The sequence below is a fragment of the Lathamus discolor genome, chromosome 1 (assembly GCF_037157495.1).
Source record: "Lathamus discolor isolate bLatDis1 chromosome 1, bLatDis1.hap1, whole genome shotgun sequence".
NCBI classification, from domain to species: domain Eukaryota; kingdom Metazoa; phylum Chordata; class Aves; order Psittaciformes; family Psittacidae; genus Lathamus; species Lathamus discolor.
In genome coordinates this window covers 106162103-106180464 of record NC_088884.1, presented here as the reverse complement: position 1 = coordinate 106180464, position 18362 = coordinate 106162103, and positions in this window count along the sequence as shown.

The window sequence follows — 18362 nt, the reverse complement described above, 5'->3', positions numbered from 1 at the left end:
ACCCTAACTATTCTATGATTCTATAAAGTGGTACGATGGCAAGGGAGAGAGACACCTTCCAGTGGAATGCAGCCACCTAAAGAATGGTTAAAGTTTCAAAGTAAGAAGAGCAAACACGGACAATATGACATCAAATATTTCTCTGGCAGAAGAAAGGTAGAAACAGAAATGTAAGCAGAAATAAAATGGATGACAGTTGAGTGCCTTGACTGTCTCCAGCTGTGTGGTATTTCTTGGCTTGTCCACTGTATTCCTCAGAAGGGTTACAGACAGCAAAAAGAAAGTAGAGTTGAGATCCAAACATTTAATGACAGTCTAGAAGAAAAATACTAAATTGGTAAAACAACTTTGAAATAGGTAAAAACCGGGAAAGGAGGGAAAGACAACAGTATTTAGCAGTTGTGAAGGAGCTCTGTACAAGTGATATATGAAGAAAAGCTCTTGATGGTAACTGCATGACTGCAGAACGTGTAGAAATGTTTGTTATGTACAGATTATAGCATGGTCTAAAATGATGGATCTGACTTTGAAGCAGAAGTCAAGTATTTGTGTGTGGTCAGGCTGAATGCTTCAGCAAGGGTGCAGCAGACTATAGGGACAAGAATCAGGAGCAACAGTAACAAACAGCTTCAGCCACTTCAACCATGTGTGCACAATCAAATGCAACTGTGGTGGTTATGAGTTGAAGAAACAAATTTCTCATAAGTCATGCAGGCACCTCTGGATAGTCTTACTGCTAGGAAATTCAGTTTAGTCTCTTATTTCAGGGCTTTTTCTTTTTGGTTTATATGCTTGTTCCTCCAGTAGAGAGGAAGCATGACAGTTTTGTGTTCATAGCAATGGAAAAGCAGAGAGTTTTTTCTCAACTTCAAGTTCACAATGTGGTAAATACAAAATAACGAGATATTTCCTTTCTATAAACAGTGATGCAAAGTAATGTTGCAAGAACATTTTGCCTGAGTACATTTTGTAGTTGTCTGTGTTTGTCATAGCCAGAGAAGCACTGGGGCTTTCTCCAAAATGAGGAAATTTGACCTGTATGTTATTTGACAAATGAATTTGCAAATTATTTATCAATTCCCAGTTGTGAGTTACTCATGAAGAATAATGTCAGATATTTTGAATAGGATGAATTTGGCTGCAAGATGTCAGGGTAGCTGAGAGGAAGCAGGGCTGCTTGCTACAGCCCCAAACTCTGCAGGGGCCTCAAGCTTCCCCTCCAGCTCATGAAGGAAAGAAGGAGGCTGTTACCCCTGCAAGCTGGAAATTAGTGACCAAAAAAAAAAAAAAAAAAAAACAAAAAACAAAAGAAGGAGGAAAAGGACAAATAAAAGCAAGGGGCTTCTTCCTAAATCTGTTGTCCCCACACAGAACCGCTTTGCTGTCCTGCAGGAGGCTAATGAGGAAGCACACTTGCACCAGAAACAGCTGGCTGATGCACAGGTAATGATCTCTACTGGCGCTGCCAGGAAAAACCGGCAGGTCATAGTAATAGGGGACTCTACTTTGAAAGGAACGGAAGCGCTCGTCTGTCGGCCTGACCCAGTCTGGAGGGAGGCGTGCTGCCTACCAGGAGCATGGATCAGGGATGTTACAGAGAGACTGCCTGCTCTAGTAAGTCCCACAGGCTATTACCCGCTCCTAGTGATCCATGTGGGTGCTAGGGATATAGATAGTAGTAGACTGCGGACCACAAAGAGAGACTACAGAGCCCTGGGAGAGGGGGTTAGGGGCTCTGGAGCTCAGATAGTCTTTTCGTTGATTCTCCAGGATGCAGGGGAGGACCTAAAAAAAGCTAGGAGGATTGGCCAGGTTAATAAATGGTTAAAAGGGTGGTGTCATAGTCAGGGGTTTGGGTGTCTTGAACATGGGACTGAAGTTTGTAGGTCAGGTCTACTGGGGGCTGATGGAGCTAGTCTGATGATAAAGAGGAAGAGCAGTTTTGGTAGGAGGCTAGCCAGACTTGTCAAGGAGGCTTTAAACTAGATGTGTTGGGGGATGGGGGCATGATTCCATCCAACACACCCAGTCAGTTGCCAACACCTATAATAAATGCTCGGAGCAATGTAGAGATATTCCAGCCACTCCAGCCAATGAACCAGCTTCAATTGGAGCTCGGCTCAGATGCCTCTGTACAAACGCCCGTAGCATGGGGAAGAAACAAGAGGAATTAGAGATGTGTGCACATCTACAGGGGTTTGATATAATAGGCATCACAGAAACATGGTGGGATGGCTCCTATGACTGGAGTGTTGGAATGGAAGGTTACAGGCTCTTTAGAAAAGGCAGGCTCAACAGGCGGGGAGGGGGAGTTGCCCTTTATGTTAGAGATAGGTTGGAGAGCATGAAACTCTGTCTGGGGACAGGTGAGCAGTTTACAGAGAGTTTGTGGGTCAGGGTTAAAGGGAAAACAGTTATGGGAGACATTACTGTGGGGATCTGTTGCAGGCCGCCTGATCAAGGAGAACCTGCGGATGAAGCTATAGGCAGATAGGAAAAGCCTCATGCTCACAGGCCCTTGTTCTCATGGGGGAGTTCAATCACCCTGACATCTGTTGGAGCGACGGTACGGCCCAGCACAATCAATCCAGGAGGATTCTCAATTGTGTGGAAGACAACTTCCTTCTGCAAGTAACAGAGGAGCCGACAAGGGGAGGTGCCATGCTTGACCTCGTGCTCACCAACAGGGAAGGGCTTGTTGAGAACGTGGTACTCCAGGACTGCCTTGGATGCAGTGATCACGCGATGGTCAAATTCAAGATCCTGAGGACCGTGAGAAGAGCGTGCAGCAAGCTCACTGCCCTGGACTTCAAGAGGGCAGACTTCAGCCTCTTCTGGAACCTGCTTAGTAAAGGTTCCATGGGCTATAGCTTTAGAGGGCAGGGGGCCCAAGACTGTTGACTGATATTCAAGGATCACCTGCTACAAGCTCAGGAGTGTTGCACCCCAACTAGAAAAAAGTGCAGCAGGAGGGCCAGGAGACCTCCTTGGATGGATAAGGAGCTGCTGAGGAAAATTCAAAGGAAAAAAGAGGCTTATAAATAGTGGAAGCAAGGACAGGTGGCCTAGGAAGAGTATAAGGATGTTGTCAGGGAAGCTAGGGACCAAGTTAAGAAGGCTAAGGCCCAGTTAGAATTAAACTTGGCTAGGGATGCTAAGGATAACAGGAAGGGTTTCTACAGGTACGTAGCAAACAAAAAAGAGACTAGGGACAACATAGGCCCCCTGAGGAAGCTTTCGGGAGAACTGTCTACACAGGATTTGGAGAAGGCTGAGGTTCTGAGTGATTTCTTTTCCTTGGTCTTCACTGGCAAATGCTCTGACTACACCACCCAAATCTTGGAAGGCAGACGCAGGGACTGTGAGAATGAAGACCTTGGGCCCACTGTAGGAGAGGATCTGGTTCAAGATTATCTTAAAAATCTGAACACGCACAAGTCCATGGGACCTGATGGAATCCATCTGCAGGTATTGAAGGAGCTGGCAAATGAAGTTGCTAAGCCACTGGCCATCATATTTGAAAACTCATGGCAGTAAGGTGAAGTTCCCGGTGAGTGCAAAAAGGGAAATATAAGTCCCATTTTCAAGAAGGGGAAAATGGAAGACCCAGGGAATTGCAGAGCAGTCAGACTCTCCTCTATGCCTGGCAAAATCTTGGAGCACATTCTCCTGGAAGGCATGCTAAGGCACATGAAAAACAACAAGGTGCTTGGTGACAGCCAGCATGGCTTCACTAAGGGGAAATTCTACCTGACCAATTTGGTGGCCTTCTATGATGGGGCTGTGGAACTGATGGACAAGGATAAAGCAGTTGATGTCATTTACCTGGATTTGTGCAAAGCGTTTGACAGCATCCCACCCAACATCTTTGTCTCTAAATTGGAGATATATCAATTTGACGGATGGACCACTCAGTGGATAAAGAACTGGCTGGATAGCTGCACACAAAGAGTTGTGATCAATGGCTCAGTGTCCAGCTGGAGACCGGTAACGAGTCGTGTCCCTCAGGGATTGGTGTTGGGACCGGTCTTGTTTAACATCTTCTTCGCTGACATGGAGAGTGAGATTGAGTGCTCCCTCAGCAAGTTTGCAGATGACACCAAGCTGTGTGGTTTGTTTGCTACGCTGGAGGGAAGGGATGCCATCCAGAGGGACCTCGACATGCTTGTGAGGTGGGCTGATACCAACCTTATGAAGTTCAACCACGACAAGTGCAAGGGGTCAGAGCAATCCCAGGCACAGCTACAGACTGGGCAAAGAAGAGATTCAGAGCGGCCCTGTGGAGAAGGACTTGGGGGTGCTGGTCGATGAGAAAATGAACATGAGCTGGCAGTGTGAGCCTGCAGCCCAGAAAGCCATCCATATCCTGGGCTGCATCAAAAGGAGCATGACCAACAGGTCAAAGGAGGTGATCCTGCCCCTCTGCTCTGCTCTCGTGAGACCTCACTTGGGGTATTGTGTACAGTTCTGGTGACCTCAACATAAAAAGGACATGGAACTGTTGGAACAAGTCCAGAGGAGGGCCACGAGGATGATCAGGGGACTGGAGTGCCTCCCGTATGCAGATAGGCTGAGAAAGTTGTGGCTGTTCAACCTGGAGAAGTGAAGGCTGTGTGGAGACCTCATAGCAGCCTTCCAGACCTGAAGGGGGCCTATAGGGATGCTGGGGAGGGACTCTTCATTAGGGACTGTAGTGACAGGACAAGGGGTAATGGGTTAAAACTTAAACAGGGGAAGTTTAGATTCGATATAAAGAAGAAGTTCTTTCCTGTTAGGGTGGTGAGGCACTAGAATGTGTTGCCCAAGGAGGTTGTGAGTGCTCCATTCCTGGCAGTGTTCAAGGCCAGTTTGGACAAAGCTTTGGGTGGGATGGTTTAGTGTGAGGTGTCCCTGCCCATGGCGGGAGTGTTGGAACTAGATGATCTTAAGGTCCTTTCCAACCCTAACTATTCTATGATTCTATGATCCTATGTGTGACAGCTGAATGCCAGGTTTCTTATATGCTAACTAAATATTTCAGACTTGAAAGATCTGTAGTATTGTAAGATTGTAGCAACCCAGAAGACTGATTTTCTTGCAACTGTCTCCTCTACCTCCACATGCTAAAGTCTTTCTAGGTTTTGGTATAGATTTTTAGACCATGCTCTCTCGTTAATATTCTAGCAAAGGCAAGGCTGAGACTAGGAGAAGGCAAAGTTGGGGTATAATAATTTTGTTGCTATAACTGCTCAAGGACATGCTTGGGATGGTGACGATATGAGACATAGTTCTGGAATTGATAATGGTTTGGAGTGATATTTCTGAATGAATTGCTTTCCTTCATTTCTGATATAGACTAGTTGACATGCCTCATACTTGCTTACAAGTAAGGTATCAGCCCGATTCAAGCTTTTAATTACCCTTTTCAGAATAGTGCTGTGCAGTTATCTGGCTTGATAATTAAAAATCCATCTTCACTAAAATCAGGAGTAAGGCAGCTGCCTTTTGGATTTAATCTACTGTGGTTCTTGTGAGCTTGTGAGCTGCTGCAGCCACCAAAAAAAAAAAAAAAAACCAAAGCCTAAACCCAATATTTTATATTAAATATGAGTTGTTTTGAGTATAAGAATGTTGAATCTGTGGGAGACTGGTATTGTGCATCTGATTAGGCTAAAGGATGGAAAAATACAACAGGGTTCTTCTCATAACACTGTATCTGCACCAAAAAAAAAGAGAGGATACAAGTTTTCCATGGATTGATGCAATTCTGTTACACTGAGGTCAACCCATCCTTGGGCTTGCTCACTGCATATTTATATTCTGCTGGAGCAGATAAAAATTGGGAGATTTCACTATCCTGTGAATTCTCCGAATTCTCTTGTGGATTTGTAAAAATAACAAATATTTTTTGGTCTGTTTATCATGTCAGGTAGGTGCTTAAAGTCAGCTGGGCTCTCCTACTGAGAACTTGCCCATGTGATATGGAGCTTTACTTTGTCTTTCCATCACTGGTTTCTCCATTTCTTGCAAACTGTGATCTACAGTGAGTCACAATTCATACCAAAAAGTTTCAACTTCTTTTAATGCTACCACACAGCAAAACTGGCCAGAAATCCATGCAGAGGAAGGTGAAACAGTCGGGATCCCTCCATCCATGAAGGTAGCTCAGGCCCCTTGAAATTAATCATTACATTTCAGAAAGCCCTGAACCAGAGACAACTGTTAAATTTGTGATCTGTCCTGCAATCCTGTCAAAGTAAACCTCATGCCTCGCCTACAGAAATGGTGTCTTCTTGAATAATACAGGATTAGGCTCTAAACCAGCTTGTCATCAGAGTGCTTTTTGAATATGTTGCAAAGTTACTTTATAATAGGAGGGGAAGATTGAAATACGCAATATTTCAAAGTAGTGTATGAGAGCTATAATTTCTTCCAAAAAGCTTAACTGGGGATCAGGAGCACGTTTTTTTGAGGTTTTTGTCCCCCTTCCTTCAAACAACTGAGTATTTTGAAGGATGGGAGTCAGCTGAACAGTGACAGAAGGGTAATCAGTTTGAGGGATAGTGGGTACATGTGAGAGATCAGATTTCATAACCAAAAGGCAAGGTCTGAACAGTTTCTACTGAAAATAATGAAGAGGTGGGCTCCTTTTCACCTCAGATGGTTTTTGAGGTTGAACTCCTTGGGTAATCTAGTTCTCAGCAGCTACCAATACATCAAGGGATCCTTCTGGACCTTTTCTCAAGCCATCTATATTTCACACATCGTATTTTACTTGTTTTTTCATTTTCTCAATTGACTGCAGTGATGCCCAAAAGGTGTTTAGAAACCTTTGTTTCACACCACTTTTGATAAGATTTGTCACCTAGTCTCAAATGGCTACAGAGCAGATGTCTGTCTCTCAGGTAATTATCAAGTCATACTTAATATTTAGTGAAAAGTAACAAAGCATCTGAAAAAGTGGTTCAGCTGGCCTATTTTGGATGTCTTTCTGGGAAGTGAGATATTGAGAAATACTTCTCTCCATTGAATAGGAAAGTAGATAATGCAGTACCAGGTATATGTATTGTAAAACTGCACTAGATCAGATAAATTCTACTTTTGCAGGATCCCATAAAAATTTCAGTTTGCTCTTTGGCCTTCAGCAAAGCAATGGCTTCCCAAGATTTTCTTATAAATATCTTTAATTCTTAATTAAAAGGTATATGCTCCATCCCTGGTGGTGTTCAAGGCCAGGTTGGACAAAGACTTGGGTGGCATGGTTTAGTGTGAGGTGTCCCTGCCAATGGCAGGGGGGTTGGAATTAGATGATCTTGAGGTCCTTTCCAACCCTAACTATTCTATGATTCTATGATTCAATGAATTCCCAACAGTAGTGAGATTGCTCAGGAGCAGTGTTTCTCAGTGGATAGAGCACCAGATAAGGCTTTTGCTCCCAGGTCTCTTCCTGGCTTACTGGGGACCTCCCTGTTACACAGTTTATATTTTGTAAAGGAAGAACTAAAAAATCATACTCCACTCCACTGAGACTAACTGGACTGTATGAATTCTTATTAAATTTATTGTTATTTTTTGAATTAGACTTCTCCAGTATTTTTATCTTTAATCTTTGAATTATTACATAGGGAATTTATTTTGAGTCTCTGTGCTTGTCAGCGCAGCAGAATCCTTGGAAGCAGAGAAGCAAATATGTTCATTGTCTTTGTCCCACTATCTGATGAAGTGTGTGTATTTTGCATTATCTTCTTCATTCTTCTCCGGGGATCGTTCAGCCATCTGAATAAACAGATGTCAACAGGAGACCTGCCTACAGCGTATGTAGGGGATCTGAATCTAGCTGGTTTGTCAGTACAGACCCTTACAGTGAGGTCAATCATGCCAACATATGACCATCTACTCAGAAAAAAAGAAATATCTATATTTTCCCCGTTATCATAGAGGTTTACAAGAAACAGGAGGTAGAGATAAAATCTTTCTCCACGCATGCCTTACAATGTTTTTGAGAACTTGTAGCCTTTCAAATGGTGCCCTTGTACAACTCTATGGGATTCTGCCTAGTTTTTTTACAGAGACCTATGGGAATTTTTCTGTACATTGGGAATCCCAGGGCATCATTAAGAACGTTTACAACCTTTTCAGTCAGCAAGAGGTAGAAAAAGGGAAATTTACAGAACTTCTGTTTTTTCTCGAATCTAGATTTGAGAAGACAGATGAGCTGCAATGTCTGGATCCTCTAGAATACAATTAGTGGAATGATTATCAAAAAGTGCAGTTTTATTAAAATAAAAATGTTTCACAGAAATATGCCACCTTCTACAGGAGCTTTTATGAGGAAAAATTACAAACAAATTACATTGATTTCCTATTTCATTTCACTAATATCAAGCAGTTGGCTCTCTGAGAGAAGCACAAGTCATTTTGATAAAGGTAAGCTGCTTAAGTATTATTAGTCCAAATAACTTTATTTGGACTGTAATGCTAACATTTATTTTCATGGAATTCCATGCATTCTGTTTAATACATGAATTAAAATCTCAGCTAACCAAGCAATAAATCAAATCCAATAATTAATTACAGTGGAACATTTTGACATTTTAGAAATAAATTAGGTCAACCTTGTGTAAATTAAATTTTTGCCAGTCACAACTGGAAATACGTCACAGTTTTTATTTTGCAGTGTATTTTCAATTGTTTAGGTTTTTCTTCTGATTGAAATAGATTTCTGACCTCTTCCAGTGGCATATTTTCTACTACCATTACTGCTCAGGATCTTGATCAATGAAGCAATTTAGTTCTGGTGACAGTGGGGTTACAAAGCCAAATGCTGCAAGGCAATTAGTGCAACTGCTGCTATCTAGATAGAAAGAGATAATTTGATCATCCCTGAAGAGTGCTAAATATTTCCATCTTACATTAATTTCCACTCATCCACATATTGGCCAAAGAATAAGTTTAATCAGCTTCTTCCCATTATCCTAATATTCCTAATATTCCTTAATAATCCTAGTATTGCCATCCAGAGGGACCTTGACATGCTTGCGAGGTGGGCTGATGCCAACCTTATGAAGTTTAACCAGGTCGAAGGTGGTGATCCTGCCCCTCTACTCTGATCTCATGAGACCTCACTTGGAGTATTGTGTGCAGTTCTGGTGTCCTCAATATAAAAAGGACAAGGAACTGTTGGAACAAGCCCAGAGGAGAGCCAAGAGGATGATCAGGGGACTGGAGCATCTCCCGTATGAAGATAGGTTGAGAAAGTTGGGGCTGCTCAGCCTGGAGAAGAGAAGGCTGCATGGAGACCTCATAGCAGCCTTCCAGTATCTGAAGGGGGCCTATAGCGATGCTGGGGAGGGACACTTCATCAGGGACTGTAGTGATAGGACAAGGGGTAATGGGTTAAAACTTAAACAGTGGATGTTTAGATATAAGGATATAAGGAAGAAGTTCTCTACTGTGAAGGTGGTGAGGCACTGGAATGGGTTGCCCAGGGAAGTCGTGAATGCTCCATCCCTGGTGGTGTTCAAGACCAAGTTGGACAAAGCCTTGGGTGGGATGGTTTAGTGGGAGGTGTCCCTGCCTACGGCAGGGGGGTTAGACCTTGATGATCTTAAAGTCCTTTCCAACCCTAGCTATTCTATGATCCTCAGGGGTTATGAAAGCAATGCAGCTCCACTTCTTGAAAGCAGAAACTCTCCATCTGAGAAACGTGTAACCCTGGAGACAAATTCTCTGAGACAACTGATGGGAATTCCTTTGTCAGACTATCAGGCATTGTAATTCAACCTGAGCTTCAGTGCACATAAAGTGAGATGGTATCAATTAGTCAGTGTTCCGCGCATGGGAGTCACACTGCTTAACAGTGTTGAATATCCCATGTCTATGTACTATTGTGGAGGGCAGTAGGTACTCCTTGAGTGATTTAGTAGCACAACAAGTTGGACAGATCAAGGAAATACTTTTACCCTGAGGCTAAAGAATTGGCATCCAGAGACAGTAACAGACTTGTCAAGACCTTAGTCAGTCTGTGGCAAAGCCCCAGACTAGCACCATTTATCATATCATCTGGGAAAAAGAAATTTGGTACTTTTCTATTTTTCACCTAAAAAAGTAAATTGATGAATGGAAATTTATAATAAATTTATATTAAAATTATTAATTTCACATTTTAGTGTTCAGGTTTATTTTTGTATGCTATAACCTGAACTGTCACTTATATTTCTGTTTCTTGTTGAAATCAACACATAACCACATCAATTTGTGTGCAAGGCAATATTTGACCTGTTCCCATCTGACCTCAAATAGGTATGTTTCCTCTAACTCCAGTCAGAACCAGATTGAGAACAATTGAATGTGGCTGGTTTTGCTTCACAGAACTTCTACCTTAGGGATGGAATCAGGAAACCTAATACTTTGCCAGTGTTTTTAATATCTCATACCTCAGATAAAAATAGATGTGTTGGTAGAATAGACAAGAAAATAGAATTACAAGTGGACTCTTGCATTTGAAAGGTTTCATCCAAAACTGCTGCTAAAGACAAGAATTTAAGATTAAAAAATATTATTTCAATCCAGCTCTTCAACAACCACATTCATTGCCCTGCTTGCAAAAAGCTAAGGCTCTTACATTTGGATTGAGAACTTTAAATTCCAATTTGTACAGTTTAAATAGATCTTACACTCAGTATTTTACTCATACGTTGAACCGTATTTGTCATTTGCCTCTTTCTGCCCCCTAGTATAGTATGTGACATAGTAAGTAGTAGGTGACACACGCCTGTATGCTAATTAATGTTTCTTTGGCAAACCAGAAATACAGTGTGTTTACCATATTTCAAATAGGAAAGCAGCACTTGCAGTAATATAGTGACAAGAATAAGAGTTTTGAGCACTTCACATCTTAAAACACCCATTAAAAGAATGGCTGTAATGACTCAGATCATCTCACTGTCTCTGACAGTGGCCAAATGCTTAGGAGTACAGAGAATAGGGTGAGGCTTCTTCCTTTACATCCTACATCTTCCCACAGTCTATGGCTTAGGAAATGCATATAGTATTGTTTCCAGCATGTGGTTTTTATTAGCCCTTGGTAACATTTTTTTTCATTAATTTGTCTTGAATTCTTTGTATCGAGTCTCAACAAATTCCTGTGATAAGGAGTTTCCTGCTTTAACTCAGTGTTGTATGAAACAGTATTCCCTGAAAATCTCATTTTTTTCCCCATAGCTATTGTACTGCAAGCTATAATAAAAAATTGTTCCCAATTCACATTCCTCATATTGCTCATGATTTCAAGTACTTTTGTCATATACCTGTTGAATTGTTTTCCAAACTGCAGTGTTCTGTCTAAATTTTTTTCTCAGAAAGGAGCTGTTCCTTGCATTAGGTAATAATTTTCTTTCTGTGTCTTTTCCAATAAGTAAGTTAAGGAAACAAATATTAATTACACTAGATACCAAAAGACAAGATGGCTGAAGCAGAAAAAAATGTTGCTGCATATATAGTGTGTGATTTGAAAGTAGCTTAGGGATAGCTAAAAATTACAGGTCAGCAAAATGACACACAGATGCAATTTCAATGAGGGTGAATGAAATGTTCATGAATTACACTATTGAAAAAAAGTTAACAGTATTTACAAAGTCGTTTGGCCTTAATTTAGTGCTGAAGTCAAGAGGAACAGCAGTAGAACAATGTTACTGGTGTATATGAAAATACCAATCTTAATGACACTGCTATACTTTGAGCTCACCTGGCTGGTTTGTTCTGGATATTGAACACAACAGAGAAAATGGAACTCTAATTTTGCTGGGTTTTGCAGACATAGAATATATGTACTTTCACAAAAATCCACATGAAATAAAGCGGTGCCATCAGTATGATGCACGGAATATAGACCTGAGAGAATTCTGCAAGAAAAAAAATAATTTAAATTAACTGTAAAGCAGGCATCTGAACCTTGAAAACCTGTTGTGAGCCTGGGCCACATTTAGGCCTTACTCTGGGCTATAGTGCAATACTTCTTTTCCCTCTTTTCCCCCCCTAAAATTTTATTTTGTTCATATTTTCTATGGAGGGCTTCTTAATCTTGACAATTGTCACAGCTGGGAAGAAAGCTTTCCACCTGTATTCCTGAGCAAGGAAGACAGTGAGATTACTCTAGAGGTGGGAAAGCTTGAAGCAATGGCTTTTATAACAGAGATAGTAAAAGGCCAGATTTGAGTATTTGCAAGTAGAGGCGGGTGGTTTGAATACAGTTAGCTGAGAATGTGAAGGAAAAATAAGCTAGGAAGAATGGAATGAGAGGGGGAAAAGTCACCACTGCAGCCTTTTTCCCTTCCGCACTCATGTGTGCAGTGTTGCAAAGGGTCATGCTGTATATTGAGGAAATACATGGGTCACCTTCAAGGAGAAAGCCCTTAAACATGGTAGGAGACACACAGTGATTGAAGGACATATGGGTTATTCCAAATAAATCTTGTTACATAGATACTGATGTTTAAAAGGCATATGTTTGTAGGCAGTGGAAGCTAAATATCTGAGGGTTACTAGAAAAATTGCAGAAGGAATATGAGACTGACTGAAAGGGTTGGAGTAATGCACAATATTTTGTAATATTAAAATATTGCTACGAAACCAGAAATATGAAGAGGGGTACAGAAGTGCAGTGTCTTTGCCTGGACTAAGAAATATCTAATCCTTCGAACCAAAAAGCTCCTTACATTTCCTTGCTTTTTAGTCAATTTTGAACAGGTGGGTTAATGCTGTGTCTTATTTTGCCAAGAAAAGGATATCTGAGCCCATAGTCTGTTATATGGTGTTAGAAAAAAAAACTTGTGCAGAGTTCTAAGAATGAAATACAACAAAACCAAAAAGCCTAAATATCACATGAAAGTCAGTCAAAGAGGGGGCATAATGTACTTACATATATACAAGGTCATCAGTTGCTTGAATTCAGTCAGCCTACAGCTGAATTCTCTTCCAGAAGCCCCTGAGGTGCTTAGAAACAGTGAAGTTGCCAGTACAATCTTATTTTTATGTTGTGTTCTGAGAAAGGCCCTAAATCTACAGCTAACTAAAAATGTTGAGATTTTTTTACTGAATTTTTTTTTTTTTTTTTTTTTTTTTTTACTTATCCCTTTTGTCTCTTCCTTTTCCCCTACCAATAAAGAAGAAGGAGTAGGGGACAAAAGAGAGATAAAGGGTATTCCTCAATGTTGCTTAATTGAAGTCAAGACTGCTATAATAATTTTGTATATGTTCCTCCAAAAGTCCTCCTACAAACACAAATGGCATTAAAGTGATATTTCTCCCCCCAGGCCACCACTTTAGATTTAATAGAAACACTGTTGACAAGTCCTGACTTTAGTCTGAGTGTGTCATTTTGAGGGGGCCAAAATCACCATGGACCAGAAGAGGCTGACCCAGAAAAGATAAAGGTGGCAAACAGTAAATGATATTCCAACTGAAAAAGGACATAAACCTGGTTTTATGATGGCATGACAGAAAAAAAAAAAAAAAAAAAGCTTAAATGGGCAAAAGATGGCTTTGCTAATAAGTAAGGAATGGTGTAGCTCTGGAAATTTTACAGATCTGAAACGATGTTATGGAAGTAATTACTAAACCAGCCTATGCAAAGAAATATTTGCAAAATTTGCTCTAGCCTATGAGGTGTGTGGCTGGGTTTCCTGCAGCAAAACCCAGTATGCAATGGCTGTCGTGGCTCTCAGGCTGGACAACTGAGTGCTCTACTTGCACTTTTATTACTAATTTGCTCTCAGTCAGCCACAGGATTTCCCTAGGACCCATGCTCTTACACTTATACTTGGCTTAGGGAAGCAAGCAGTAGTACTCAGGGTAAACTCCCCTCACATGCACCCTTAGCTGGTCCTTAATGTTTGTTGTAATTCAGTGAAGTGTCACCACAGGGCATGCAATAACAGGAACTTCTCAGAGGTGTCTGCAAACTCTTAAACACGACTAGATGGTTGTTGGTTTCAGTGCGGTGCACATTTAACTGACTGAAAATCTTACAAATGAAACAAAAAAATACCAACAAGACCTCAGGGAAAAAATCTTGTACTTCCAGAGAGGCTGGAAGTCAGCTGCTTGGCTCGGGATCTCAATTCCGCTTTTGTAATATCAGGAGAGATGTTTGCAATGCAAATCACCCACAAAGGAAATTGGATGATCCACTTTCCTCAAGCAACAAATCCTGTCATAATCTTACAAACACCATATAACCCAGTTTACTCAATCATTTGATGTATTTTTGTCCCCATGTGTTAGGCTGACAAGGCAGGATTTACAAAATGTTCCTTGTGGGATGTCACAAAAAGGAAGGAAAAATTGTAAAAGCAAGTAGTGTTTTCATTAGGCGTTTGTATAGCACTCTAGTAATGAGGCCATTGCCTCTTTCTCTTCTGTTTGTTACTAAGGACTTGCTTTCAATCCTTTTCCAGTCTTCCTTCAGCTGAAGTTACTGGGAAAATGTTGCTCTTACATACTGGATTAGCAACTCTCCTCCATACCATGCAGTTTGTGGAAAAATTTTAGGTTAATAATTTGGTGATTTCATTTATTTCTGGGGAGCCATTCCAATGAGAAGAGTTTGCTTTTCTCCCTTGATCTTTCCCAGTGTGGCTCTCACTCCCTTGGAGAACCCATCACATCTCTCCTTTTGTCTTCTTGCTTTTAGGTGAGCCTGTTGTAACCTGCAAGTAGATTTGAGATTTAAAATAAAATCACATACCAAATCAGAATAAAAGACTGAAATGTTGTCAGCTTTTGTGACTCCAATAGTTGAAGGGGAGAAAACAAAACATTTGTAAGAATAAAATTACCATAACAATTATGGCAACTTTTCATCATCTTACTCTGCATTAATTTAAATTCTAATCAAAATGCTTCCAAATAAAAAATATTACTTGTTTTAGGAAATGTTAAAATGTGATATTTCTGAAGATACTCTTTCAAATTGAAATATTCATAGAAAATTTCATAGGAAAACATTAATGAAAATTTCAAAGAACTGGCAGCATCAATAGAAATCTGGAGGGTTTATAGTAAAAATTCCCTATTAAATGTGTGTGCAGGTACTTCAGAAAAATATTAATTTTTTTATAGTCCTTGGGTGTTAAAACCTCTGCAAGACAATTCAAATAAAATAACACTATATCAAGGTTCTTTCAAAAACAACAGTTTCTGTATTCCTCATACTCAAAATACTGCATCCCATATATCCATCTCATCCAAAATAAAATTATTTGCAGTCAGAACCCTAACGAAAGAGCAAGATTTTGCCCATTTTACAGAGTATCAATTATTTTACCAGATCTATAAAGCAAAAATAACTTATATCTGGAAAATGATAGCTAACAAAAGAAGGTTTTATTTCTAGCAGGGGTGCACACGTAACAGAAGGAACACATAGCACCTTCCTGGGCATGTGGATAATAATAGCCTAAGAATAGAGAGCATACCTAAAGGCAACAGAAGGATGATTAATTGTTATCAAGTAATAGCAAGTATACCCAAGAGGTGTATAGGGATAAAATTTGTGATTTTTCACAAGCTGTGACTGGAAAACAATAAAAACCCGGAACAGAGAAAAACACTGTAGGCAATTTTAGTGGGTATAAGACATGCATCTTTTTGTACTACTTCTTTAACTAGGTATGTAAAAGCTAGCACAGGTAGGAAAATAAAGAAAGTTGTGTTACCTTGTGATCCTGCTATGAAATTGATAATCCTTCTATGATATTAAAGTGTTATTAAAAAAAAAACCAACACACAAAACAGCTGTTATTGTGTTGGTTTTAATAGCTTATAGCTTTGCTCTGAGGATTTTTAGCAGGAAGTATAATCAGAAAAAAAAGTTATCATTGGCTTAGAGTATCCTGATATGGTAAGAGTGTTCTCAATTTGTTTCTTTCCTGTACTTGTTATGAAAGGCAAAAGCTTTCAGGTATCTTCCAATACAGTCATGTGCTGTCTAGAAAAAGGATTATCAAGAGGTTCATTTATGCATTGTTTGAAATCTTTCTTGGAAAGGTCAGCTCCTTGGAGAACTGATATTAGCAATTTGTTCAGAAGCTTAACTAGCTATTTGCATCATCTTTTTTCTAGTTGTGCAAGTTCTTGGACTAAATTAGCCTGAAACAAAAGTGTTTGAGTTGATGTCTCTATTCAAGATATTTTCTTTTAGAAAGGAGACAATTGCACCTGCTTTGCTCAGCACAGTTATCTCAAAAGTTTTGTTTGTGCATGAAGGGAAGTGCCTCCTGCTTTTGCATGAACTAGGAATTTCTCTTTTGTCAGTTCAAGTTAAAATTGCCATTTTTTTAAGAGCTTGATAGTTAGTCCCCCCTGGCAGCTGCCATCTTCTGAGTATAGTGGCATTTGCTATCACATCTGATGCTCTCTGCAGGGCTCCTTGTCAGTGTGTGCTGGACTACACCAATTGAATTAGAAACAATGCTTTATAGAACATTACAAAAACATGTGCATAGTCCTTACATCTGGGGTGATGTGAAAGCTGCAGAATAGGAGACAGGTGAGTTTGAAAAAAAAAAAAAGGGTTATGAATGTAAGGCTATTAACTCCCTACCAGAGATGTGTTTTAATTAGCATAGGACTATGCTCAAGGAGGAATGCCAAGGTGATTCAGATGTCTCTTCCACAACCTTAAATATGATAAATTTCTGACAGTGTTGCTACAGCTTAGTCTGATATTATAGACTAGATGCAATGTGTTTCTGGGTCAGGTGCTACAGCATGTGCAGACAGGATAATCTGAAATCTGTGAAACTTTTTTTGGGAAGGATATTCTGCCAGGTCCTGGGGGCAGGAATGAACTGAATATGTTATTAATTCATTACTATATATCCCCCTTCCCTTCCTTGACAAATTTTCTACGCTTAAATGAAAATGGATGTCAGGCCTTTCCAAATTCCTATTTCGTACTGAGGAGTACAGTTTGTTCTATTTTGGATCTTCCTGGGGTGCTTATCCTGTCCAAGGGATCAAAAAATCAAAAATATCCTAGGGGCAAGACAAATATACAGAGCTGGATTAGCACGTGATTAGCAATTTGTATCCTCCTGACAGACACTGCAGTGTATCCTATGCAGTGTATGTGGTTCCTCGCAACTTGCTCCCACTTTCTGTCATTCTATAAAGCATCTTTTTCTTTATTATTGAGCCATGGATGTGAAATAATGCAGTGTAGGTTTTCCTAACTCCACAAGAACATGAAAATTTGTTATAGTAGCTGCGAAGTCCCTTGCCACAGGATATGCATGATAAGTGTTAAGAGTGATTGCTTGTTCACAGCAGTGGGCCACACAGTCTCCCAAAGATGGAAGTGATTCTTGTTAACCTGATCTGAAGATGATAAACAGTAGGTATGTGCTGGCAGATATCTTTAGGAAGTGCAGTATCTGACAAAGCAATGGAATAATTCAGTTCCTAGAACAAAAAAATGAAAGGCACCTGTCATTTCAGGAAAATAGCTTATGGCTTGCATTTTGAACCCTTGAATTACAAAAGGCATGTTTTTTAGCCTTAGTAGGTAAACGGAAAATTGCATGTCTGTTAAAACATTCAAGAGCTAATATGCTTCTGACTGTATACTGTATGCAGTTCAAGACATCTTCTGAAAATTACTAGATGGCATCTTTTTATTGCTTGGCTAGTAAGGGCATATGCACAAAAGCATTAACATTATCAACTCTTTCTAACAAGAGTTCACATTATTAGAAATGTCCATGCCTTTTCATCTTAGATTTGTGATTTGTCCATGTTTCCCAGTAGTCTGTCTTACAGCTGCAGGATCTCTTTGTATCTGTTAAACCCCAAGAGTAACTACAATGAAGAAGTTCTTATTCTTGCTGGTACAATGGTACAAAAAGGTCATCTTAATGAAGCCGGATTCTTTTTTTTTTTCTTCTTTTTTTTAATATTCTCCCTGATTTTTTTTTTTCCTATAAGTGCCAAAACTCCCAAATGGCCATTTTATTTCACAGCTTTTCAAATTAATGACCATCAGTTTCAGAGGAAGTCATAGATATTTAATTACTGAGATTGCATAGATGATGTTCTAGTGTACTTGTGTTAGTGATCAGGTTTAGTATCTGATCCTTTAACTGTTGTTGATTATATGAAAATATAGTGGTGGTTAGGTCTCCTTCAAAGATATGAATTAGATTTTCAAGACCTGTAGAATTAGGTTTTCAAGGTATAAAGTGTTTCAACAGAGCTTGGACTGAAGCATCTATTTCTTATACTTTTAAAAACTGCCTGGGTTTGGCATTGTGGTTTCTTTAAAGAATTGTTCCCAGATGTAAGCATGGAACCCTTTTAAAAACTTCTTTTGGTGCATAATTCTC